The sequence below is a fragment of the Mastigoproctus giganteus genome, chromosome 1, assembly GCF_048544385.1.
Source record: "Mastigoproctus giganteus isolate SK-2022 chromosome 1, ASM4854438v1, whole genome shotgun sequence".
Classification (NCBI taxonomy): Eukaryota; Metazoa; Arthropoda; class Arachnida; order Uropygi; family Thelyphonidae; genus Mastigoproctus; species Mastigoproctus giganteus.
The window spans coordinates 100119082-100146714 of NC_143575.1; the positions used below are offsets into that span (position 1 = coordinate 100119082).

General features: G+C 39.8%; 1 pseudogene; it reads left to right on the forward strand.

Annotated features, from left to right (window-relative positions):
- The window catches only part of LOC150091049 (uncharacterized), a 44656-nt pseudogene extending 17055 nt beyond the window's left edge, over nt 1–27601 (forward strand).
- The last annotated feature ends 32 nt before the right edge of the window (nt 27602–27633 follow it).

Here is a 27633-nt window from a genome sequence, read left to right on the forward strand (position 1 = left end):
CCCAAATCCATCTAACCTGGAATGCTGCTCCAAAGTCTTGAAGGTGTTCTTCCACTCCCCTCCCCCCAAAGCACTAAACCTCTTGACTCTATCCAAATGAAACCAAGCAGATTAAATACTGACTCTGTTAAACTTGTTCATCATAGCGGCTAGCATAATGACTATGACAGCTGAATCTGGGTTCAAAACTCGTAAGAACAGAAGGAATTTTTGTAAGCTTTATTTTACACCATCACTGAGTTAGTCAGTCTTAGATGAGAGTGGTGTTTTTATTATATTTTTTCTCCCGTAAACTCAAATTTTTCATACAACAAGTAATAACAAAGGAACTGGATGCAGAAAATAATTTAGATGTCATATACTGCACTTGGATTTCAGGAAGGCTTTTGATACCGTTGCACATAAAAGACCTGAACAAACTAGAGTAATGTGGCATTAAGGCAAGTTACTGCTATGGATAGAGGGATAACTCAGTGGGAGAAGATAGACAATGGTTATCAGTGGGCACTGGACTAATGGTCTTCGTGGACTAATGCTATTAGTATAGTCCCCCAGCGTTCGGTGCTGGCCCATTGTTGTTTTCAATATTTATTAATGATATTGATGAAGGCATAATATCTAAGTTTGCAGATGATATGAAGATTGGCAGGGTGATGTTTGTTTGTTTGTTATTTGGTTTTTAGGAGCATTGCCAACTAAGGCCATATTGCTCCGGGATATGCGGTGGTCATTCCCTGACCTTTCCGTATTTGGTGGTGACGGGCTCGAACCCCGGTCTAATCAAGAAGCATGTGCTACGCACTGCTGCTCCTTCCCACCTGGCTACGGAGGCGCCGCCTGACAGGGCGATTAATGATAGTAATCAAGATAAGGTACTGCAACAAGAACTAGAAAATATAGGATAATGGGCTGAGAAACAGCTGTTGAAGTTTAACAGTGACAAAAGCCTGGGGCAATTGTCCGGTCAGCTATGAAATTCTCCGAGCACTGCAGACAGGCTGCCAGAACAATTATTGGAGTTTTGTCTATGATTTACAGGAACTTTGCTAGCAGGGACGATTTCCTAATCCCTGCTAGCAATGCTGCTCCCAAGTCTTTAAAGTGTTCCTCCAACCCCCCCCCCCCCCAATAAACTTTTGACTCCCGTTTGTACAAGGCCATGGTTAGGCAGCATCTTGATAATGTACCTCATTTTAGGAAGGCTGTAGTTCTACAGGAACTCGTGCAGATGTTGTTGTTGTTTGATTTTTAGGAGCATTAGCAACTAAGGCCATATTGCTCCGGGATATGCGGTGGTCATTCCCTGACCTTTCCGCATCCTCCGTATTTGGTGGTGACGGGCTTGAACCCCGGTCTAATCAAGAAGCGTGTACTACGCACTGCTGCTCCTTCCCACCTGGCTACGGAGGCGCTCCATTCGTGCAGAGAAGGCAACGAAATTGGTGACGGGAACAAAAGGGCTCTTACCAAGAAAGGCTTCATTTCTGCAAATTGCAGTGTCTGGACAATAGAAATCTACGAGTAGATCTGATTGAGGTGTTTAAGGTCTTGAATGTATTGAATAAGCTCAATGTTGATGGAAGTCTTCCTTTTGGTGAGATTACACACATGAAAGGTCATAAATTCAAATTGAGGAAGGACGGTTGCAAGACAGATGTATGATAGTTTGCCTTCAGCAAGCGGTGTTTGATTTTTGGAAGAAACTTGCATTTGTTGTGGAAGTGGATAGTTTGAATAGATTCAAGAAAGAACTAGACAAATCCTTCGAGGAAATAGACGAGTGAGGTGGGTAGCTTGGGTTTTTTTTTTTTTTTTTTTTTTTGGCTAATGCTCTAAATTTGCTTTCTTGCATCATTTTCCACTACTAATACTACAACAAATTGACTATATATGCAATTTACAGGCATAATACCGACGCCTCATGGTCTTAACCGCCTTGACTCAATCTAGAACAAATAAACTTACTCCTATCCGTATCCTATCCCACAAGCATTTAATTTCTGCGTCACACTATTTCTGCAGATATTTCCGCCGGTATTGGTCTTCTGAAATGGTATCTGTAATTTCACCTTTTACTTACAAACCACTCTGAACAAATCAGTAACTATGAGCATCAACACTGCCCTTAGTAAATCGAACTAAAATATGCACAAAGATCAATTTAACTTGATCCCTACCAATTACATCGATTGCATATTCCCATCATTCTGATAAGTAAATCTGGATAACATGGACCAGTCTGACTCTGCGTCACTCGTTTCTGTTTGTTTTGTTTTTTGGTTTTTAGGAGCATTAGCAACTAAGGCCATATTGCTCCGGGATATGCGGTGGTCATTCTCTGACCTTTCCGCATCCTCCGTATTCGGTGGTCACGGGCTCGAACCCCGGTCTAATTAAGAAGCGTGTGTTACGCACTGCTGCTCCTTCCCACCTGGCTACGGAGGCGCCCACTCGTTTCTGTTTCGATACCAAGCATGTCTGAAGAACGTTTCGTGGAAGGAAGGAATTGGGTTGGGCAGTCGCAGACGGAGGTCTGTGACTGTCCGAAAGGTCTCAAAAATCGAACAAAATGCTACAATCGCTACAAAATGCTGAAGCAGATAGAATTGACATCTCGAAGGCAGTCTTCCTTTTGGTGAGATTACTGTAGAAGGTCAGCTGAGGGTTACAACATTGGCAGATGATTGATTATATGGATTAATATATATATATATATATATATATATATATATATCAAGTACGCAGATGATTGATTATACAGGGTGTCTCAAAAATATTGGTACAAACGTTTAGGGGAAGTAGGTAACATCTAAAGGAATGTGAATCGCATAGGAACCCATAACAGGAAACGTAACCGTAAGGCGGTACACAGCGCTGTTCATCAGTTCGCGAGAAGGAAAATTTCTGGTTTACTCATTCAAGCAGCAGTAGTCGCCGCACGAAGAGCATGCATCGATATACGAACTGTGAGCTGGCAGACATGCACCTAATGTATGGATTAACAGAGGGCAGTGGACGACCCGCTCAACGAATTTATGGAGAATGCTTCCCAGATAGACATGTACCGGACCACCGTTTGTTTGCGCGTGTGCATCAAAATTTGTGCGGTTATGGGTCATTTAGAAGTAACAGGAGTAGTGCGGGCAGACCACGTTCGACGCGAACTCCCGTCATGGAAGAAAGTGGGTTGAATGCCGTCCAGAATAATCCTACTACCAGTACACGTGCCCTTGCCTCTGCCTTAGGAGTGTCTCGTTGCAGTGTACAGCGTGTCTGGCACGACGATTCCTTACACCCCTTTCATCTCCAAAGGGTTCAGTTACTGCTCCCCAAGACTTGAATTTTCCAGCCTATGTTTTGTTCACGGATGAGGCTTATTTCACTCGGGAAGGCTTATTCAATCAGCATAATGCTCATGTGTGGGCTCACGACAACCCACACGGTGTGCGCCCCCATGCGGCACAACATCGCTTCGCAATAAATGTGTGGGCAGGTATGGTCGGTGACTGCTTAGTCGGCCCATACCTGTTACCATCCCGCATGAACTCCGCTAAATGTCGGATCTTTCTTGAACAAGTTCTACCAGGGTTACTTGACGATGTTCCAGCAAATGTGAGACGCAACATGTGGTTTCAACATGACGGGGCGCCTGCTCATTATGGAAGGTGTGTTCGTGATCATTTGAACAGGCGTTTTGGGCGTCGATGGATTGGCCGTGGTGGACCTGTTGCCTGGCCCCCAATGCTCACCTGATTTATCGAGCCTTGATTTCTTTCTGTGGGGGGGCCTCAAATCTATCGTGTATGAATCGCCTGTAGAGACGGAAATGGATCTCGTGGCGAGACTCGTCTGCGCTGCTGCTACTGTCAAAGAAACTCCAGGTGTGTTCGACCGTGTCCGCCAATCCATGTGATTGGCGGACACGTCGATGCATGCGTGACACGACATGCGTCGGTGTCACGCATGCATCGCGTCTCATGGTGGAACCTTCGAGCATCTGTTGTAACATCATGAAATGCATCCATCTCGTACTCCATTGTTAATATTATGTCAAAGAAATGTTTGCCACTAATTACTGTCTTGTGTCATTTCTGCTTCTTCTACTCCTCTGCTACTACTTTCCCGTGACATTTCCGGTTATGGGTTCCTATGCGATTCACATTCCTTTAGATGTTACCTACCTCCCCTAAACGTTTGTACCAATATTTTTGAGACATCCTGTAAATGGTGAGATGCTCTAGGGAAAAAAAATTTTAAATCGTCAATCCGCCGCCACTCCCAGAATCTTGCATGAGTGATGGCATCAGTATCACCAGGACTCTTGTACATTAACACGAAACCCGTTTTGAGTGTTACTTGCTGTTACCTTCTTGTCAAGGTAACAGTTATTATCTCAACAAGGAAATTACCCCTTTTGAAGATTTGCAGCCTACATTGGGCACTCATTTTCAGTACACATGAGCAATTCTGCATATTTAAGAACCAGCAAACTTTACCAAGTTCGCACACAGAACATAATATACTTCCATATTGAATTTCGTTTTTAATTATTTTACAAACTTTTGCTGTTTCGTTCACCAGCGAATTTGTTGCAGCCTACAGAAATTCAGGTGTAGTGTTAGCAAGTTACTTTCGAGTTCTCAACTCATTTATGATTCTGGATTTTTGGTAGATTTTCTAATAACTTTCATGTTTGAAGATCATAACAAAAAATGCTTTATTATTACATCAGTTTGTGTGGCTTTGGATTCGTATTTCAAAACTTTTTGTGAGCAGTGTCAGATTATAAATACAAATATAAACGGTATGTCACAGAATAACTTCCTTTGTAATGGCAGTTCAAACTTCCACTTCTCGTGATGTACGTATAGGAAGACATTCACTTACAAAGACTGGCGCTTTTGGTGAATTAAAAGAAAAATCTAGATAACACCATTACTGAGCATTTTGTATTGAGTTGTGATTATTAACTTTTGTTTAAAAGGATGCTGTAGAAAATAAATAAGAATCTAAAAATAAATGAAAAAAGAGTGATTCATGCTGTTGCGACATTCTTTTCTTCTTGTGCCATCAGTACTAAAAATTAATCGCGCGAGCTAGGGGTTTAGAAAGATGCAGAATAATTTAACATAAATCTACAAGTTAAGATGAATCTCCATTAATGGTTTTTTTTTTTTTTTTTGTATAAAAATCTCAGAATCTTATTAAAGTAGAATGCGGCTCAAGACACTGTTGTTAAAAAATAAAAATAAAAAATCGGAGGTAAAAAAGAACGCCGTTTTCTAGACCACAGATTTAAACAATTTGATAACGACTCTTTCATGATGAGACTGTATTTTCTTGATCTTATTTGCTTCAGTAGCGAGCAGCAAAGGGAATATATATAAGAAATAAAATAAAATGTTATTTTGTTTTATATGCGCTTTACTCTCAGGAATACCACCAGCAGTGGCGCCTTATCCTATAGGCAAAAAAAGACATCTGCCGAGGACCCCGATCAGAGGGGGCCCCAAAATCACGGTTTCAAAAACTCATTTACTAATATTTACTAATTTTTAAGGATTTACGAATATTTTTAAGTGAATTTTATCAAAAACTGAACTTTCTACCTGCAAATGTCAATGAGATTTACTTGAAGCTTAATTTGAAAATTAAGTTTTTTTCGAATATGGTCTTACCGATTTTGATGAAATTTTATATTTAGTTCTTCCTTAAATAGTTGAGTTAATTGAAAAAATAAGGGCTGCCTTGGGATAGAATTTGGAATTGAAAATGAAATTTGGTGGCCCCAAATTCCATTTTGCCTTGGACCTCATGAACGTATAATGCACCACTGACCACCAGGTACTTCAGACTTTGCTTGTTTTTATGTTTCATTTGAACAGCCTTTAATGGATACCCTTCCTCACAAAATGTGATAGACAAGCGCTTTTCACGTGCATTTTTTGAACGAACATCGAGGGTTGAAAGCGGACTTCGATATCACCAAGTTTGTGTTGTCCAAAATATAATAGTAGTAGTAGTAGTAGTGGCATGTGATGCAAGAAAGCAAATGTATGAGCTTATGCAGCATCAGCCAAAAAAAAAAATCACACCATTCCCTCCAAATGCCTGTCCAGTTCCTCCTTAAATTTATTCAACCTATCAACTTCCACAACGACAGATGGAAGTTTGTTCCAGCAATTAACCACCCGCTGGCTAAAGGCAAATTTCCGCACATCTATTCTACATCTGTCTTTTCTTAATTTGAATTTATGCCCCCTTAGGTTCGTAATCTGAACAAGTGGAAGGATCCCATCAGAATTCAGCGTGCTGAACCCATTCAAGGCCTTATACACCTCAATCAGATCACCGCTCAGGTGCCTAGTCTCCAGCCACTGCAATTTGCAGAATTAAGCCTCTCTTGATAAGAGGATCCCTTCATTCCCCTCACCAATCTTGTTGCCCTTCTCTGTACACGCTCAAGTAAATCTACATCCTTCTTAAAATGAGGCCTCCAGACCTGTACGCAGTACTCAAGGCGTGGCCTGACCATTGCCTTATACAGAGGGATAATCACCTCCTTTTCCCTGCTAGCAAAATTCCTATATATCTTTGACAAAACCCCATGACCTGCCCTGGCAGCCTGTCTGCATTGCTCAGAAAACTTCATATTTGACTGCACAATTACTCCCAGGTCTTTTTCATTTTCTACCACCTTAAGTGTAGTACCACACAGTCGTTACGTTTCTCTGGGGTTACTTCTACCCATATGCAGTACTTTGCATTTGTTAAGGTTAAACTTCAGTTGCCACTTCTTAGCCCATCTGCCTAAATTATCTAGATCCTGTTGCAGTAGCACACTGCCATTACTGTCATGAACAACCCTGCCAACCTTTGTGTCATCTGCAAACTTCGACATTAAGCCTGATTTACCTTCATCAATATCATTGATAAATATACAAAACAACAGTGGACCCAACACCGAACCCTGTGGGACTCCACTAATAACATTAGTCCAAGAAAAGCAGCACCCATTGATTACCACCCTCTGTCTTCTCCCACTCAACCATTCTTTTATCCATTGTAGCAACTTACCCTTAATACCATTCTGCTCCAATTTGTACAATAGTCTTCCATGCGCAACAGTGTCAAAAGCTTTCCTGAAATCCAAATATATGATATCAAAATTATTTTTTGCATCCAGTTCCTTTGTAACCACATTATAATATCCTATCAAATTTGTCAGACAAGACTTTCCCTTAACAAACCCATGCTGTGTCTGAATTATTGCTGCAGTCTTGTCTAGATGATCCTGCAATGCATCTTTAACCAGCGACTCCATTATTTTACCCGGAACAGAAGTTAAACTAACTGGTCTGTAATTACTCGTGTCACCCTTCGAACCCCCTTTGTGAATTGGGGATACATTTGCACATCTCCAGTCCGTGGGAAACTCCCCTGAGTCCAAGGATGCTCTCATAATTATGGCTAAGGGTTTGCTTAGTTGCTTTGCAGGCTCCTTTAATATAACTGGATAGATCCCATCCACCCCAGGTGCTTTTCTTACGTTTAACTTCAACAGTTTCTCTTCCACTTTGCTCTCAGTTATTACAAAATCATTAAGTATCCTGCTACAATTTGATAACCTTCTGCCATTTTCAAATCTTAATAATTCCTCATGTGTGAATGTAGATGCAAAATACTCATTCAGTTTGTTTGCTATCTGAGCAGGATCATCAACAGTCGAACCATCGATGTCAAGTGGACCAATCAGATTCATCCCCTTCCTTTTAGAGTTTATATAAGTAAAGAAATCCTTGCTGTTTTTCTTAGCATCTTTTGCCAAGGATTTCTCGTAATCTGCCTTCGCCTGCCGAACCTCCTTTGTGACCTGATTACAGATTAACTTATATCTGCCATAGGCTTCTGAGTCGCTTGATAATTTATATGCATCCCATGCATTTTTCTTCTCTGTTACGAGTCTCTAATGAGACTTGACAACCATTTAGGCCTAAACCTTGAACAATATTTCTTAATAGGTATGAAACTTTTAGTAGCTACCACGATTAATTCCTTGAATGCTTCCCACTTAGAATTTACTGTTTGTAACATCGTCAGTTGATCCCACTGTACAGAATTTAAAAACTGTCGGAGACCACTGTACTCGCCTTTACGGAAGCAAAAACCCTTTCCTTTACTCCTGATGGTAATTAAATCTTTAAGTAAATCCCACGTCAGTACACTGTGATCACTGCCACCTAGTGGTTCCTTTATCTGAAAATTCCTAATACATGAACGATCACTGCTGATAACCAGATCAAGAGTGTTACTTTCTCTGGTTGCCTCTCGAACATGCTGCTGCAGAAAACAATCATCCAATAAATCCACAAAAGTCTGACTAGTGTGTGAGTGATCAACCCACAAGTTCCAGTCAATATCTGGGAAGTTAAAATCCCCCATTATAAGACATTCCGATTTACTAGCCCACTCTGTTTCTCTGTACAATTGTTCATTGTACTCATTCGAGTCATTAGGCCTATAACACACTCCCACTCTTATTTTTGCTTTCGCAGTGCTTATGTCACACCAAACTGACTCAGCAGTGTACTGTTCATCTATATCAACTGGATGCACTTCTTTTTATTTTATGTTTTTCTTAATTAACAGCATAACACCTCCTCCCTTCCTAACCTGTCTATCCTATCTGTACACATTGTACTCCCCAAATTCCACTTCGGCATTCCTTATATCTGTGTGACACACGTCTCTGATATCCCAACAATATCCGCCTTTGATGTCTTGACCAACACTTCAAATTCATCAAATTTGTTTACTATACTTCTAGCCTTGGTATACATGCAAGTATACATGCTCCTACTCCTATTCCTAGTTACCCTAACACATCCCATATACCCACCTGTTTCACGATGACTGCCACCCGTCCCTGAAACCCCCAACGCCCCTCGCTCCAGGTCGCTACTTATTCTAATAGAAGTTGTGCAAGAATCACCTTCACCTCTTCCTACGGCTACTGTTAAACTATTAGTCCTTGTATCCCCCCAAGCTATCAGTTTTCCGGCCCACCCAACACTGCCTTGATAGCATCAGCAAATATTCTTGCACCCTTTCTATTTAAGTGTGTCCCATCCCTGTAGAATATAATATCGGATATAATCCGAATCCCAAATATTATTTGATGTAACAGAAATTTGTACAGTACAGGAAGAAGGAAGGGGACAAGTGCAAAGTGCAGTGTGTTAGTTGTCTGATGGCACCAGGAGTCCCCCCCCCCCCATTTGCACGTTGTGTACCCTTTGTGTAGCACAAAACTCTGTGTAGGCCAGAGATTTAAAAAGTAAAATGTGTGTGGGGAGTGAAGGGACGTGTAGTGTTGTGCACCATTGTTCTTCTGATCATTTAGCCGCTGGGCCCCTGTTGGGACTCACCGTTACAGCACTTGTCCCCGGGGAGGTAGGTCAGGTACCCAGTAGAATTTTTGTACTCTGGCAGGTCCTGCCACCTAATTTAGTTTCCGATTACAATGGCAAGAGCCTATGTGAGGGGGAAAAAAGGAGGCGGGAGTAAACGCTAGAATATAAAAGGCCGAGAGAGTTTTATGTAAGCGCGGTTTATATTTGGACGTTATTAATTTGATAAATTGTGTGGGGCATACACTGGCGAGTTAGATAGAGTAAGGGGGGAAGACAGAGATATGTGGACGATAGAGAAGGCGACCCCAGAAAGTCAGTGAGGCAGGCCTATGCCTCACCAGGCGGAAGACGGAGGCAGCAGGGTAGGAGAAGGCAGGGACCCGTCTCCTCCCCCCCCGACCGGGGAGTTGAGGGAAGTAAAAGAAAACCAGCGAGAGTGCTCGGGTTGATTGTCAATGTGGCTTGTGGCAGCGAAGCTGCTAGAGTCTCCAATGTCTGGCTTTGGAGTCTTGCGTGGGATCAGGTCCCGTCTGGAATTTGTGGTCACTTCTTTGTTTCTTCTAGTTGTAGTGACAATTCGGTGGATTGCGTTTCATGGGACACAGTTCGGTCCATGGTTGTTCTTCTTTTATGTTGTTGCGTATTCAGATCCAGACGTGTTAATATACATGGGACAGAGTCCCATCCAAGGTTTGCCGTCACTTCTTTTTTCTCTCATTACGTTGTAGAGCCGGTTTAGTGCATTGTCCTTCCTGGGAACATAGTTTCGTCCGTAATCGTTGGTCATGAAGGGAACATTTGGTATCCTGGCATGAGTTGTTTTTTTTTCTGTCCGCCATCTTGAACAATTGTCCTCCATAACAGTGTAGTGTGTTCAGTGGCGGATTATCCATTAAGGCAATGAGGCACGTGCCTAGGGGCCCCAGGCTTTGGGGCCCCCCAAGCCAAGACATTTTCCTATAGTGTTCTAAAATAGATTAATGTTTTCAGTAGACATCATAAAAATCTTGATTTAATTTACTTAATTAATTTATGCGGAAATTTTGATTGATTTATGCGAAAATTTAAGCAAAAAATTCAAAAGTACAAAATTTCATTTATTTGCCACCTAACTTTTATTTATTTTTTATTCTTTTTTTTTTATTATTATTTTGGGGGGGGCCCAAATATAATTTGCCTAGGGGCCCCAACTATCCTTAATCCGCCACAGAGTGTGTGTTCGTCATTTGCCATTCGTATGGATCCAAACCCCATCTGCCACAAATTTCTTTAGGATGTCTCGATTCCTCAAGTTCTCTTTGGGGCTGCAGTAAACTGATCTTGGGCGAAGGGCGTAGGATTTTCTCCACGAGTTATTGTGGCGTTTAATGCAAACTCTCTCTCCTGACGCCTCTGCGGGCAAAAAGTTTTATACGGCTCTGCATGAGTATAACTCCTTGGAGTGATATGCACCGAAGAGTGGATTACTGGCAGCGCTAAAACGAGACAAAGAAACTCCAGTCATCAAAAACAGACGTGGATTAAGAAGAAAACAATTTAAATTTCTACAAATCTACTCTAGTTTGCCCGAAGTCATATTTGATATTGGCTTCGGCCAAAACTGAAAGACTGAGCGCACAAAACCAAGAGTAAATTCGTAATGTCTGTATAAAATCAAATCGCTTAATTCATGTATAAAGAGCTTATGATACCGCTTGGAGATGAATTTCTACAAGACTTATGAAATCATGAGGGACATCTTCCGATTTTTTATTAAAAATTTCAATTTGATGGAACATTTCAGTTTGAAGTACATATACGATCCCTTCTCTCTCAAACCTTCGAAAAAAAGAAATGTTCCACAAGGATCTGTCTGGAAGGCTAAACAGATTCTTGTGTCGTCTTATTATTCTAGACAGAATAATAAGACGACATCTACAAAGAGCAATAGATAACTTTGGTAAATGGTTTCAAAATTTCTAGAAAGAAAACCGTCTACGTTCAGTTCTGTAGAAAAAGAATTCTTTACCATATTGATTTAACGTTGAAGAACAGGATCCTTGGTCAGATGGAAACTACATGCTTTTTTTGTTTGAAAGTCCCTTTCTGCTGGACCTTAGCTCATGGAAGAATGAAAGGAAATAAGCGGCTTTTGAAGTCAGTTCCATCTCTAGAAAGTTCTCATTCTTTTTTCATTCCATATCTAGCGCTGCTGCAAATAGTTGATGATAGGACTCCCCCTTTTGGGACACCCCTATTAGTAACGCATGTTGTCCGAAAGCTGCGATGTGAGATGATGAGATATCTATGCTCCAAGATTGATTTAATTATGCTGAGAATATTTCCTGCAATGCTGAAGAATGGTGATTAGGGCTGTTATGTCTGCTTTTATATCAAAGAAAATAACATCAAGCTGGTCCCTGTCGTTTAGGGCTGTCTTGATTCTGATAAGGATGTTCATGAGGTTGCTATTAGTAGATCTCCCCTTAATCACGGTATGGGGGTACGGGGGCCTGCGATTGAAACAGTGGTCTGCGATGGAGGGCTGAATTGCCTTTTCAATTATCTTAAGGAACCCACAGCTGATGGCAATAGGCCTGAAATTTTATGTCCGTTTGGGATCTTTGCATTTAGGGACTGGACAGATAAAGTACATATTCCAGATCTTTGGGATCTTTCGACTTTCTAGTATTTTATTGAAAATATGGACTAGGAGATCTATAATATTTTAGAAACAGAGGAAACCGGTCGGGGCCCACTACAGCTTTCAGTGGTAGTTTTTTGACAATCTCCATCAGATGGCTTCGGGTTATGGTTAGCAGCGATATTAGAGGTTTGTAAGGAGAGCCACAAAGTGTAACAGGGAGTTGTGAATATGATTTATCAGTCTGGTGAAAGGTGAGCTCAGTCCATTCTTTAAATATTTCTTCCTTCATAGTGATTTGCTTGTGGCTCTGTTTTTGGTCTTTTAGATTTTTCTAGCTTATTCAGGGCAAGTTGGTTGCAGGATAATCTTTTCTGTCTTAAGAAGAGCGCTCTTCCCTTTGTGTAGGTCAGTTGAATTCTTTCAGTCGTCTGAGGATGATTGTAGGTGCTGAAGTCTTCGGCGTCAGCAGATTTTCTCCATCGTCGGTAGGCCTTCTGCTTCTGGAGAAAAGTTTGCGTTTGTTCGATAAAATCATGCGGAGGTTCTGGAAGTGATGCATATTTCTTTTGTAACCGCCTCTTTGGCTATTCCATAAAGCTCTTCGGCTAGATGGCTTCAATTTGATCCGGATCGTTACGTCAAATCATTCCTCAGTAATCATCGCTATCGAGCAAAGCAGAAGATCGACAACAAATATTAATTAAGTAAATTTTATATGGCAATTTTTAGAATAAATTTTTCTTGAATATTCGTAAAATAATTTTTTTTCATATAATCAGTGATTTTTTTTGTGTACTTTTTCTAGAAAGTTTGTTTTTTATGTAATATTTGTTTTTATATTGTGGAATGTTTAATGATAGTTTTTATGATATTTGTGATATGGAAAATATTTCGTGTTATTTTTTATTCGCAATATTAAAATTTTATCATGAAACAAAAATGTTTCCATTATATTTCCCTAGTTGTAGATGGTTTATGCGAAACATCCTTCGCGTTTCTTTTAGATATTTTGATTTGTATATATCGATTACGAAAATATAAAAGAGATTTTTTGTTGTAAATATTTTTTGATCATTCACAGATTTTCATAATTTATGGAAGATAAGATACAATGGATAACTAAAGTAAGAGATGTATACTTGCTAGTGCAACGTATCTAAATATCTCTATAAAACAGCACCGATTGATGTACCGATCTTGTAGTTGAAGCGACATACGCAGCTGTTAGGGGAACCTAACAATGGAATGTAACGAAAATGCGAGACGAAAAAAGAAATTGTTGACAAATATTTGTATTGTTGCAACTATACTTACTGCAGTAGTAACTTCAGGAAGCATGATTGTGACGTCATGCTGGTGGAAGCCGCGGATGACGTCACTTCCGTGACCGATCAAATTTATTCGGTAGAAAGTTGAAAAAACTGCGAGCCCATTGTTAAAATATTCACAGCTCACCACTGGCCATAATTAACCCGTTGATACACAACAGAACAGAATAAATAAAATATATTATCATATGCCGATGACTTGAAGCTCTTAACAAATATAAAATCGGTCGACAAAGCAACACTACAGCAACCATCAATCTGCTGTACAATACAGCAGATTTTAACTTGCAGGTTAACCCTGAAAAATCCATTACCAACAGCCAGTGATTGACATGTTCATATAGATATATCTTCCCTCACCACCTCAGAAACGTAACATTAAGGATAAATTGTCGTGTATATGTATGCATGTTCTTGTAGTTCCAGTGTCCCATCGTGTTATGATTTCATTAAGGCCAAGACTTGCACAGCGGCTGTTGAAACTGTTCAAGATACTCTCAAAATACTAAGGAGTTCCTTAGTATTTTGAGAGTATGTCGACCGTTGAATTGAATTTGACTTAGTTTGTATTCTGGCAATCGTAACCCGATAAAACCAGGCTCCAGAGGAAAACTGCTGCGTAGTACAAAAAAAGTCTTCCGCGACAAACCCCAATCTGCTTTAGACACCCTAATAATTGCACTGGAGAATTTTCTTACTTTATTACTAAGATACTGTGCGTGCGGTTGTGCCCTCATATATGCGTATGGTCAAGATTAAGCTCTCATGGAAAATAGGACTTTAGGAGAAGAACAATAATATCTAAGAAACAAAAAAAACACAATAAACTTCATTTTCGTTTTGCGCAACGTAAGATAGGTAGTCTATCAAGTAACTTTTATCTTCTGTTCCAATGTCATTAGCTTTTTGCTCATTTTCTCAAGTCCACTTTCAGAAAAATTTACTGAACGTTTTGAGGTCCTAATAAAAGGTAAAATAAATTTTAATTTACAACAAGATAATCTTCAAAACACTATGCACACTACTGAAAAATACGTGCAGAAAAATAAACCACAATTAATATGCAAAATAGTTAGCACACGCACACTTGAGTTGACCGTAGTTTGAGACCATATGACTGCGTTTATTGTAAAAGATTAATTGCACACGTTATAGACTGGTGATCGTGCTGGGCTATAAAAGTAACATAAAAATCTACTGAGAAGCGATGATCCATCTATACACAACACTGCATATATGGTACACTAGTGTGTCTAACACACTCTTACTCTCATTTTTGCATTGGCCATCCATAATCTGGTAATGATGGTCTAACGTGGTAGACCACCAATTAGTAACCAAAAATTCTGTTATAATAAGGTACATTCCTTGTACCATAATGGTGCCTATGTCATTTGGGGAGGTTCGTTCGGGTTTGAATCCTATTATCAATGGGATTCAAACCTGAGAATCTTGAAGACTTTTCAGGAGTGAAAAATCCTTGGACCAGCTGGTGTATATGGTTACCAGTTTTTTCTTTTTCTCTTTTAGCCCTGTAGACAGATAACCAACCATAGAATAATCAGTTTATTGACACTGACCCTGTAAGGTTTGAGCTGCCTTGACGCGCATACAGAATACTAAAGATGGTATGGCTTTTAATGCTATCCGTGGCTCATACAGGTCTCATTCTCCAATCTTTATTTATTTATTATTATTATTTTTTATTTTTCTGCTTAAATGTACGTGCTGATAGAGTGATGGATATTTATTCCTATATACGAATATATTCATATATATTGATAAAGAGCCTATTGTGTTTACCATGTCTATCCGTCCGTCCGCATGTAATAACTCGACTTCAAGTGCATAGATTTTCATGAAATTTTACATTTCGCTCTTTTAGAAAAATTTGTTGAGCTTTCCCAAATTTTATTAAAATCAGACCAATAAAAATGCGACAATTATGTTTTCCTTTGTTCATACATATCACATAGGCTAACCATATACCGTATATTGCAGCTGAAGCATTGGATTGTTTGTTGCCATACGCCAGCTGGAAGAATGAATGGGCAACGTGGATGCGCAGAAACGAAATGTTCTTGTTTATACTTCGTCACGACCACTAGATCAGGGGAGTTTACAAATAATTATTTTGACAATGAATTCAATCATTAACCATATTTAGCAGTCGCTTGATCAACTCAAACGCGTGTGCAGTAATGCAATAACGCACTGCGTACATATATTAACTTTTTAAAATATATTTTTATATCTGGTGTGTCTTGTATTATCTTTTGTACCCCACGTTTATTTTCTTGCATAATACTGTGTAATTTCGAAGTTATTAACTACATTTATAATTAACCCCGTGTTAAATATAACAATAATATAAATAATCATATAATAATAATTTTAAGTTTTAATATAATGGTATAAAAGTCGGTTTATGTCTCACAGATAAAATACTCGTAGTCCATCGTATCTTATATTTCACAAGATGGTAAGCATCAACCAGTTAACAAGTGCTTTGGATAAGTGTAAAATCAACAATAAAATATTACCATGGGCGGGGACAAGCTGAAGGCAATCAGGGGAGGGGACGAAACCCATAAGCTCGTCAGTCGCGACCTAACCGCTGTTCGTCGAGTGGTCCAGAATTACCGATGGCATCTGCTGCTCAGAGAACGCTCATTGGAGATTTGGCTTTGCATGTCTAGAGATGCGGCTCTGTTGAATGTGTTGGTGTAAATGGATTTCACAGAGGCCTTGGCATAACTCGGTAATAATCTCGTCCATATTGAGTGAATAAGTAGTGTTTCTCAGATATTTTACAAACAATGTGATTAAAATCTTCCTCTCTGTCTCTCTCTACTGGATGTACAAGAGATCGTTGACGAGAACCCTATTTTAAGCATTCGTGGTCATGTCGATATTTCTTCGTTGTGCACCATTAGCCAATTCCCTTTTAGACATAACGCTGAGTGCTGATTAAACCAGTCTTGCCATGCCTACTATAACTAATAGTTGCCATTCATCCGATGATATTACCATAACTTCTTCCCATCTCTACGTTTCTTAATGGGCCAATGATAAAAAACAAAAACATATTTTAACTAGCCTTGTATTATAGGTGAGGCACGTAATGTATAACAAACAGCTTTCTTGGAAGCTAATACAGATAAACTGTTTTTCTGTTGAGTTTTTAGGCATAAACTGTAATTTAATTAAAGGCACAAAATTTAATGTCGTTCCTCTAGAAACATCCAGGCTCTTTTAGCTCTTCTTTCAACAACACCTTGTAATTCACAAGGTGTTGTTGAAAGATTTTAATTGCACAAAGAGTTAATTTATTCTGGAAGCTCCCATCCAATTCCGACAATTGTTTTACATCTGAGATTTGGGTTAATCTAATACATAAATCGCGAAGAAACGCAAAACGAGTGTTGAACGGTTAATTCTTTTAAACTGAAGTCAAGATGATTAATATGCGTGGCCAACAGTCCCTCTGTCCCCCCTCCTCATCAGTCCAATCCATTTAAAATATCTAAGAAAAAGAAATGAGTAGATAAGAAAATACAAATTATTTGCTTCCCTCCTCACATAGGTAACTATCCAGTTGACCTTTGAATTTATTCAAACTGTCAGCCGCAACTACCCGTGAAGGCAACCTATTCCAGCGATCAACGACTCGTTGGTTAAAATAAAACTTTCTACAATCTAATCTAAACCTCAACCCGTGTAATTTGAATTTATGGCCCCTAGTTCTGGAATTCTTCAAAACCGAGAAAATTCCACCTTCGTTCTTTTTACTAATCCCTCTCAGAGCCTTATAAATCTCAATCTGGTCGCTAAGCTCTGCCGCCCATATATTCGGAGCCCTTCCTCACATGGTCGCCCATTTGTCGATCTTATCATGCGAGTTGCCTGTCTTTGCACCCTTTCAAGAAATCCAATGTCTTTTTTCAGATGAAGTCTCCATACTTGAACACAGTATTCCATATGTGGTGTTACAATTGTTTTATACAGTGAGACTGACCATTATATCTCTACAGGATTATGTTCAATAAATCATCCACAGAACACCATGGGCTTTCATGGTTGCCTGTTTACACTGCTCATGTCTGCCCATATTATAACTCCCAGATCCCTTTCTTCATCCACTGTTTTTAATTCAACCCCATCAAGTGTATAATTTATTTTGGGGTTGCTATTCCCCAAGTCTAAGACCTTGCATTTTACTGCATGTGTTCATTCTTGCAACCTGTTCAAGTCATCCTGAAAGAGCACTGCTTGGTACTGATCATTAACTACTCTACCAATCTTTATGTCGTCTACAACTATTGACATCAAGCCTTCTATCCCATTGTCCACATCTTTTATGAAAATCAGAAACAACACTGATCCAAGAACCGATCCCTTGAGGACCCACTTCTGACTTTACACCAATCTGAAGAACACCCATTCATCACAACCCTCTGTTTTCTGCCCTGCAGCCACCCAGCAATCCATCTTAGAATTTTTCCAGTAATCCCAACATGTTCCAGCTTATACAGTACCCTCTCATGAGGGAATGAGTCAAATGCCTTGCTAAAATCCAAATAAACTATGTCGAAATTGTTCCCTACATCCATTAACTGTGTCAAAAAAGCTTACTAAGTTAGTTAAACATGATTTTCCCCTTAACAAAACCATGTTGTGCGTTATTCAAAATAGGAATACAGGAGTATGAAGGGGCTTGTTTGCCTCCACATGTTTCTCCTCTTGACTTCTTTGTGTAAGGCCTTTGTCGGTGCCATGCTAAACATTTATTGACTAAATACCGTAGGGTAGTGTTGCTTTACCAGAATATCTGTTCCATTTAAGATTTTGTAGCAGTCAGGGCAACAACTGCTCTATAAGAACAGCAATATCGCAGAGGGAGACTGAAATTCGATTTTTCTAGTGCGATCGGATAAAGATAGAAAATAGAAATTCCCATTTCGAATGCGACATACAAAATCGTAATCTTTCTCCTCAATGATTGTTCTTTACAACCATAAAAATCTTATAAACTAACAGGAAAATATGTATTGAAACATCTTGTTTCTTTTCATTTCAGTAATGAAAGCTAACAATCCATTGATGTTAAACTGACGAGATGCAGAATTGGTCTTTAAGGAATTCGATTATTATTTCCTAATAGTCTCCTCAGCCATTAACACCAATTTGTTTGGCACGTTTTTGGCTATAGAACTTCTGTGAAATGACTTTGCAGAAAAGGAAATTTCCATAAAAACTGCTATCATTTGAAGTTCTGATATCATTACTACGTTAATTGGGATTTAAATACACGAATAAAAACAGCTAATGCCTTCGTTAATGTAGTGCTCTTCTTTCTTCGGTCACTCCAAGCATTCGTATTTACGGCCCCCACTTTCATAAAGAGTTTACTCCACACGTTTAGTGTACACCGGGATGGGATGGAGCTATCTGCGTAATTAAGATGACTCATCCTGCACTGATTAGTAAAGAGAGCGATGGTGGGAATGCTCTTTGGAATGTTATGGCTATTTGAAGATGAAAATCAAACCTTTTAGTATCAATTAAAATTCTTCTGCATTATAATTGCAAATCTGTTTACTGATTTGGTACTGATCATTAACTACTCTACCAATCTTTATGTCGTCTACAACTATTGACATCAAGCCTTCTATCCCATTGTCCACATCTTTTATGAAAATCAGAAACAACACTGATCCAAGAACCGATCCCTTGAGGACCCACTTCTGACTTTACACCAATCTGAAGAACACCCATATCTCTGCCATGCTTTGACCATGATATTTAGAAAATACATTTTCTCCTTTGGCTCTTTCTACACGAATCCCGCTTCTACCCATTACACATTTACTGGTAAAGTTTTGGTAAGCAGTTCTTGATTATAATCCGTTTTTAACCCATGAAGTACGTTATTCTTAGATGCCTGAAACGCATCTAAGAATTATTTGAATCAAAAATTTTAGACGAAATTAGATTTATGAATAGCGATGGAATTGGCAAATACAAGAGAATCTGTTTATTCAATTTTAAGGGGCGTGATAGAGTAATGACGCGAGGAATATTTATGGGCCTTTTTCAAAACATTGCTGAGTTGGTCGGTCTCACGCGATTGTTGCATGGTTTTTCCTCCCGGAAACTTGGGGTTTTCGTCCAGCAAACCGATCAAATATAAATACACATAATTACAAACACAGTATGCTGACCCCTCGTAGCCTTAGTTGCTTTAACGTTTAAACACGTACACGATACTATCACATGCCCAATAGAGTATCTACTGACTTTAGGCAGCTGTAGAAATATTATTATTCAGTTTATTAAGCTTGATTTCATTAATTGTGAATATATTTGACAGGAGTGGAATTGGCTTGTGAAAGGAGATTTTTCAACTAGAAGTGTGATAGTTGCTCATCATCGTTTAGCCTTGCTTATGATATTGAATGAGACCAGCGCCGTGCTGCAAAGGACACCAATGAGGGTCTTTTGCAAACTGAAGATCAACACCAACTCTCTTGGTCGTAAAACAAAGGATTATAATTTAACACTGGCACTTGACATTATGGGGCTATTATTGTTAATTACAATGCATACTTATACGGCGATGGTTGCATGGTTTTTCCTCCCGGAAACCAAGTTTCCTTAATTACAAGTGGTGGTCCACTTAATTACATAATTATCGCACCGTCCTCCATAACAGTTTAGTCGGCACAATACACTGCTGTCTGCCATTCGTCTGAAGGGGTCTGTGTTCGAATCCCATCGATGACAGGAGGAATTTTTAAAGTATTCTTCAATGGAGGCTATAGTTATTCGATCTCCGGCGTATAGCTTCCCCTGCCCCGTGAGTTTTTTTCCGGATACTTAAGGGAGCCTTCAAGGAAGAGAGAAGAGAAAAATGGGCATGAGGTGTTCTGCTTCTTCATGGCAATGCTCTTGTATACAAGTCCCATAAAGCAATTGCTGCTTTCAGAGATTTCGGCTTCCAGGAGTTAAATCATCAACCTACAGTCCAGACCTGGATTCAAGCGATTATTTTCTCTTCATCTGCGTGGGCATCAATTTTCAAGTGATGACGATCTCAAGGAAGCTGTAAATGTAATATAATTGGGGAAGGGCATTGCGTGGTGTTTTTCCATAGAATTATACTTTTAGTAATGACCACGCTTACACCACGTGAATATTAAGATAGTTTACTCAGTTAAGAACTAAATTCCTCTATATTAAGTTGACCTTTCTGGAACTTTGCCGGCACCATTCATCAGACCATGTATCCCCTGCTTGCTGAAAATCTCGATCGCTACTCTGAATTGTACTCTAGAGAATGCACAGTAGGGATCGAAACATTCAGCGAGCAGTGGGCTGATAACAAACAATATATGGTCTGATGATGGGTGTCGGAAAGATTCCCAAAACGTCATCTTAATGTATAGGAATTTAGTTTTTAACTGAATAAACTATCTTAATATTCACGTGGTGTAAGCGTGGTCCTTACTAAACGTATAAGCTGCAAATTCTTTTTCAAAGACCGGAATATACTTTCTTTTTCAGATATTTCTTCTTTGCTCTCAAAATGGAGGAGATTATTGAACTCAGGGGGATGTATAAAAGATGATTAGGCTGTGTTGTTTCTTTATTATCGAAGTAGATAAGCTTTTTGAGTGACCCGATAATTGGTTGTAGATAAGCTATATATTTCACTTTCTGATAGTACTGGTTCTTAATCTAAGTGCAAAAGACCATATTTTTAAGTCCATCCTTTAGAACCGGCTCTTAGAAAATATACAAAAACAACGTGATCTTAATATTATTGCACAACATTCAAGAACGTAGCGAATCACAACATATAAGCGTGAAACAAATGTTGGAATAGATTGAATATTGAAACCGTCTTGAAGAATAAAAATTGCCTTCTTCTGCTGCTGGTCAATCTTCGGTTGGTTTAAATGATTGGCCAGATTCACAGGTAAAGTACTGTATATTTAAGCCCCTGGGGCACGAACTCGTTTTAAGGCCTCCCCCATACGCTCAAACCAAGAGTTCCAACATACGATTAACACTTTCATCACAGTTAGGGTGCTCATATCCTGGAGCAAATGACCTTGTGGGTCCGTCAAGAACTTGGCGTAATAAATAAATCTTTGATATCGATATACGTTAAATGTTGACATATTGGTTCCGATGTATCACTAGCATCGATATATCGGTTTTCATTGATCGATATATCGATTTTAATTTTGTTATTTATTTTTTTTTACCATCTCTTACTCTTTTTTTATCATCTTTGTTTTTCTTTATAGTAAAAATCCATTTCTTATTTTGTTCCAAAATAGGTGAGACGTTTTCGTGAATAATATTTTGCTTTTCTGCAGACAAATGAATATAAGGTGATCCCAAGACAATAAAAATGCATTTGCTATAAAGGTGAGCAAAATCGAGGCCAAATGATCTTTGCTTGGATCTTACATAATAAGATTTAATTCAGAAGATCAAAATAAAGCGCTGAACCAAATAATAAAATTATTCACGCGACAACAGGAAAAACAAGAGTATTTAAATTTGTTTTTAATATTCAAAATCAATAGTTTCTATATTACATATATCAATACGAATATTAAATTTGAAGTTTTTGTTGTCTTCATTGTTTTGGACAAATATGCCAGTTAATTTGGTGACCAGAACTTAGAACGAGTGGGAAGGGGATGCTGCAGTTAATATTTTTGAGAAAGAATAGATAAGATTATTACTAAATATAATACCACTCTTATACCACGTGAAATTAATAATATAGTTTATTAAGCTATTCGCCTAAACCACATTAAGGTGACGTTTCAGGTAACTTACCGATATCCATCATCAGACCTTGCTGTTGGGAGAACAAAAATAGATTCAAATTGTATTTGTATGGTAATTGTATTCAAATTACAAACTTGAATACAATTAACAATATTATGAAAATTACAATTACGATTTGCAAATAAACAATTCTAATCGCTAATTGTAATACAGTGAAACTTCTCCTAACGGACACCTCTCGTTAACGGACATCTCTCTACAACGGACATTTTCAAATTCCCCAACTCACCTCTATTGGTTTTAACGTGTTTGCAGCTTCTGTCTAGCGGACATTCTCTGTAACGGACGCGGACAGGCAATCTGCACTGTTTCGTTTAGATTAGCACTTAATTTGATCTCCCCATAATGGACAGCGGGCGAGCTTAAGGCCCTTTTTCTAGGAACTTTTCTTCCACATATTGCCTCAATCGTGTGTTTATTTTCTATTTCCGATTCTCTGAAATTTATCAAGGTTTACGTCGCGGTCCTAAACCCTTTTTCAAGAATTTTAAGGCACGTGTAAAACTTCTGATGAATTCGGTGTGTGCAGGGGGAGTGGGGAATAGTCGGCCTTTCGTCTTTTCAGTTTTGTTCAGTGTCGTGTGAAGTGCACAATGTCTTCTCGTAAACATTTAACTTTAAAAGATAAAGTCGAACTCATTAATGCGTATGATCGGCAAAAAAATAATGTTCGCAATCTCGCTGCAAAGTTCAAAAATCATTCCCAAAAACTGTTGGACTTCAAATTGACAATGTTACGTATGAGTGGTTTTGTCGCGAACGAGCTAAAAAAATTCCCATTAATGAGCGTATTATTAGGGAAAAGGCTTTGGAGGTTGCGAAATCTATGGGAGTAAATGAGTTCAAAGCTTCTGTGGGATGGCTAGACAAGTTCAAAACTCGGCATAAAATTTCTTGGAAAACCGTAAGTGGTGAAGGTGGATCAGTTGATAGTGGGGTTGTAACAGAGTGGACCGTCAAATTGGAAGATTTATGTCGTGATTTTGAAGCTAAGGATATTTACGACTGTGACGAAACAGGGTTGTTTTTTTAAAGCTCTTCCTGAAAAAACAATGAGTCTTAAAAACGAAAAGTGTCAGGGCGCTTTTCGTGCCAGGGCGAAATTTCTAAGGAACGCTTGACTGTACTATTGTGTACAAATATGCTGGGAGACTTTGAACAACCTCTTGTTATAGGAAAACCACAAAATCCTCGTTGTTTCAAGGGCATAAAGTTGAATCTTTTGAATGTTAACTGAAAGTCTAATAAAAAAGTGTGGATGAGACGAGATATCATGAGCGAATGGATAAGTCACTTTAACCAAAACATGATTCGTCAAAACAGAAAAATTATTCTTTTCATGGATAATGCTACATCTGACCCGCACATTGAATTGTCCAACATTCAAATCGTTTTTCTGCTACCAAACACAACTGCAGAGTGTCAGCCCTTGGATCAAGAGATAATAAAAAATTTTAAACTTCACTACGTGTTTTAAGACATCTCATTGCAAACATGAACGATGTAACATGTGCGAGTGACCTTGCAAAGAAAATCAGCATCCTAGATGCGATTCAATGGATTTCCTCTTCAGTAAACGCAATTAGAAAACAAACTGTCGTGAACTGTTTTGTAAAGTCTGGCTTCCCAAACGCAAAAATTGAAGTTGTGAACAGCAATGTAGTGCACTAAGAAGAACAAGAACTTCAACATCTATTGATAATGTACGATACTTCAGCTACAAGTGACCCTGGCTACAAAGATATAGACTTGAACCTCACTACAGAAGATGGTGCTATAGATATCAACGACATTATCATCGATATTTTTCAAGAAGTTCCTCTGAGGATGAAGAAATGGAAGGAGGTCATTCTGTCGAAGAACATATTAACGACGAACCACCGATGAAAATAGAAGAAGCGCTCATACAAATCAATCGTTTAAAAATGTTTTTCGCCCCTGAAGAAGATACTGAAGGAATTTCGATGGTTTCTTCACTCCAAACAAATGTTGAAAACAAAATTATTAGCCGGAAGAAGGTGCAGAAGAAAATAAGTGATTACTGTATGTATTTTTCTTAAGATAAAGTCATAATATGCATAGCACAATTGTATGTGTATTATTTACAAAAATATTGTCCAAAATCTGTAAAAAATTTAATTTTACATTAAACGTTTAACGATTTTTCTTTATCTCTCGTGTATGTAATTGTATATTATTTACAAAAATATTGTTCAAAATCTGTATATATTTTAATTTAATTTTACATTAAACTTTTAACGATTTTTCTTTCTTTATTTATTTATTTTTTTTTTTTCTCCCTCAGACTTCTTGTTAGCGGAGACTTCTCTCTAACGGACACATTTTCGTTCCCCATGGCTGTCCGTTAAAGGGAAGTTTCACTGTATTCATTATATTGGTAATTGTATTCAAAATTTTAACCCTTTCTATTTGTTTCTCCTAACAGCAAGGTTTGATGATGGGTGTCAGTAAGATACCTGAAACGTTACCTTAATGTATAGTAGTTTAGGCGAATAGCTTAATAAATTATATTATTAATTTCACGTGGTATTATATTTAGTAACAATCTTAATGGAAAACAACCATGCAACGTCCTTCCCTAACTATAAAAAAATAGATAGTTGAGTCCATCAAACTTCCACTTTCGGACTCTAAAACTGGTTTTGTTATAAAAGGGTTGTTGTTGTTGTAGCGCCATGCTACCCTTGTCTGAGACTGATTAACTCAGCCACGTTGTGAAAAAGGGCAATAAAATTTCCTCCTGTCATCGATGGGACTCGAACCTTTCCACCCGTTGTGGGGAGGATGGCGAGTCTACCAATCGCCCTCGTGGGTAGCAGAGTTTGCGCCCCACACAGGGTGGAAAAGACTTGAGTTCGAGTCGCCATCGATGACGTAAGGGATTTTTACAGGCCTTTTTCACAACGTGGCTGGGTTAATTGGTTTCAGGCGAGGGTAGCTTGATTTTTCATCCCACAAACCCGGGTTTTTCATCTAGTAAACAGAAAATCAACAGAAAGATGGTTTTAATTTTCACGCAGACGGTTGGTTAATAGTTAAACACGTGGTTGCGAGATAGATTAGATAATTTTTGGCATCTTTTAGAGGTACACTAATTAGAAATGTGTGTAGAGTCGATGTTAGGATCGTAATTACTCAATCTTCTAAGCAAAGTTTAATCGCATCATGGGTGCCCTTGTTAATCCAACAACGAGTAGCATAAGCAACTGCACCAGTTAAGTTTAGCCGATTATCCATTCAGTAGATCGCTTTCAGAGCACTACATCCGTTTTCAGCCAAACTGTCTCTGTTTTTATCGCTCTATTTTGAAGAAAGCGAAGAAGGGATAAAAATGGGAACCCATTGATAAAGCGATAAGTCAGGCCTCAGTCATAATCATGCATTCACCTACACGGGCAATAAGGGACGGTAGACAAATGTAATTCACACCACCACCAACAACTTTTCTTCAGTTTCTGCAACATCCGTTGTCTTAAGCTGTTTCGTGTAGCCGTTTCTTCGCTTCCCTTTTTCTTTTTTTCTTTTTTATCCGTCGATTGATCTCCTTCACCCCTTGACGACAATTTCACGACCACAGGCGTTAGTCGTCCGGCGTGTGGTTTTAATACGCGTTAGAAGGAAAACCAAAAAAAAAAAAAAAAAAACAACAAAAAAACAAAAAAATTTCCTTCTTACGGTAACGAGGGGGAAAGGCTAGCAGAATAAGGAAACTAAGCTTAAGAAGTTGAGGTAAATAACTCCATTACTATAACAGCATCTTGAGTGTCAGCTTTGTCCAGCAGCTGTTTCGAATGAATGAGAGGGAGAGAGAGAGAGAGAGAGAGAGAGAGAGAGAGATGGGGAGGAGGAGGAGGAGGGGAGGCGGAATGGATAGTTTGATGTAAGCCATAAAGCTACACACGAAACATCAGTCATCGGCGGAACACAAGGAGCTACCGTCGTAACTTCTGAACCCGTGCAAGGGAAAGGCTATCGATCTCCGCACATCTGCAACCGCTCCCATTCGTCGGTTCGTGCTCGCTGATCAACTTCTCTGCCAGCCGTTACCCGCGTGCACGAGCGAACGCCAGGCGCGCGTCACATTGTCAATTTCTCGGCAAAGCAGCAAGGGCAGCGTGAAATCGACCAAATCACTGGGTAGGCGTGTTGGGCGGGGGGTCGGCGGCGTGCCAATCTGGCGCGCGTGCAGCATAATGTCGATCGACCGGCTAATAAGCCATTAAGGAAGCTCCAACTTGAGTCTTCCGGACAGTTCGGAGTTCTTCCTCTTCTCGTGACGTCCCGTCCCGCGAGTAAAACTATCTCTTCGTATATAAGCGAGCAGCCTGTTGTCGATGTCGTAATTTATTTGCATTCCGTTCCTTTGCCCGGAGCAGTCGTCCCAGCCGGCGCCTTGCCACGCCACACTGCATGCCATGTCGGGCGCGCTCAACCCGTCAAACGGTGTCAATCGTTTTCACGGTGCTTCGGCCACGGCCGCCACTTTTGCTACACCTGACTGCGGCTCCAGCGCTGCCGCCGCAGCGGCCGCTTCGTTCCTCGAATTAACAAACACGGCAGCGGCGGCGGCAGCGGTAGCAGCGGCTGCAGATTTCACCTATGACTTCAGTTTAAGTGGTTTCCGCCCACCACCGCCAGCACATTCTTCCGCTAACTTTGGCGTCTCCTACTTCGGCTCAGACGCTGCCGAAAACTACGCCTCCTTAGCTTGGGAAGCTCAGTCTGCCTTCAGTTCTCCGTACCAAGGTCAGGCGACCTTTAACCCAGTTTCCTGTGATTTTGGACCTTTCGGCTTGACAGGTGGTCCTTGTCCCGTAGGCGGAGCGCGAATACCCGGCATGGCTGTGCAAAGATTCGGAGCTCAGGTGCGCGGGGCGGGATGCGGAGGAGCTGGCAGCGGTTCACTGGCGGTGAACGGTAACGGTCAGCAGCAAGGTGGGAAGTCGAAGACTCGCCGCCGAGTAGCCACAATGGCCCAACGCCGAGCTGCCAACATCAGAGAGCGACGGAGGATGTTTAATCTGAACTCTGCTTTCGATAAACTGCGCAAAAAGGTGCCGACGTTCGCTTACGAGAAACGGCTGTCACGCATCGAGACCCTCAGGTTGGCCATTATGTACATTGCGTTCATGACGGAAGTTATTCGAGGCAAAGATCCGGATGCACACCCGACCCACGATCACCATCATATGGCTCTCGCTCCTCCGCCTTACACCCCCGTCAGTGGCCACGCTTTGAGTGATGGGCACTTGTGGGCCCCTACGCACGGCTCCACTCCCATCGCGGATAGTCCGATGTCCAGGTCAGACCGACTGTCCCACCTGTGCTCGCGACAGGTGTAGGAGTGCGAAACCGCTTCGAGTCACTGAATTTC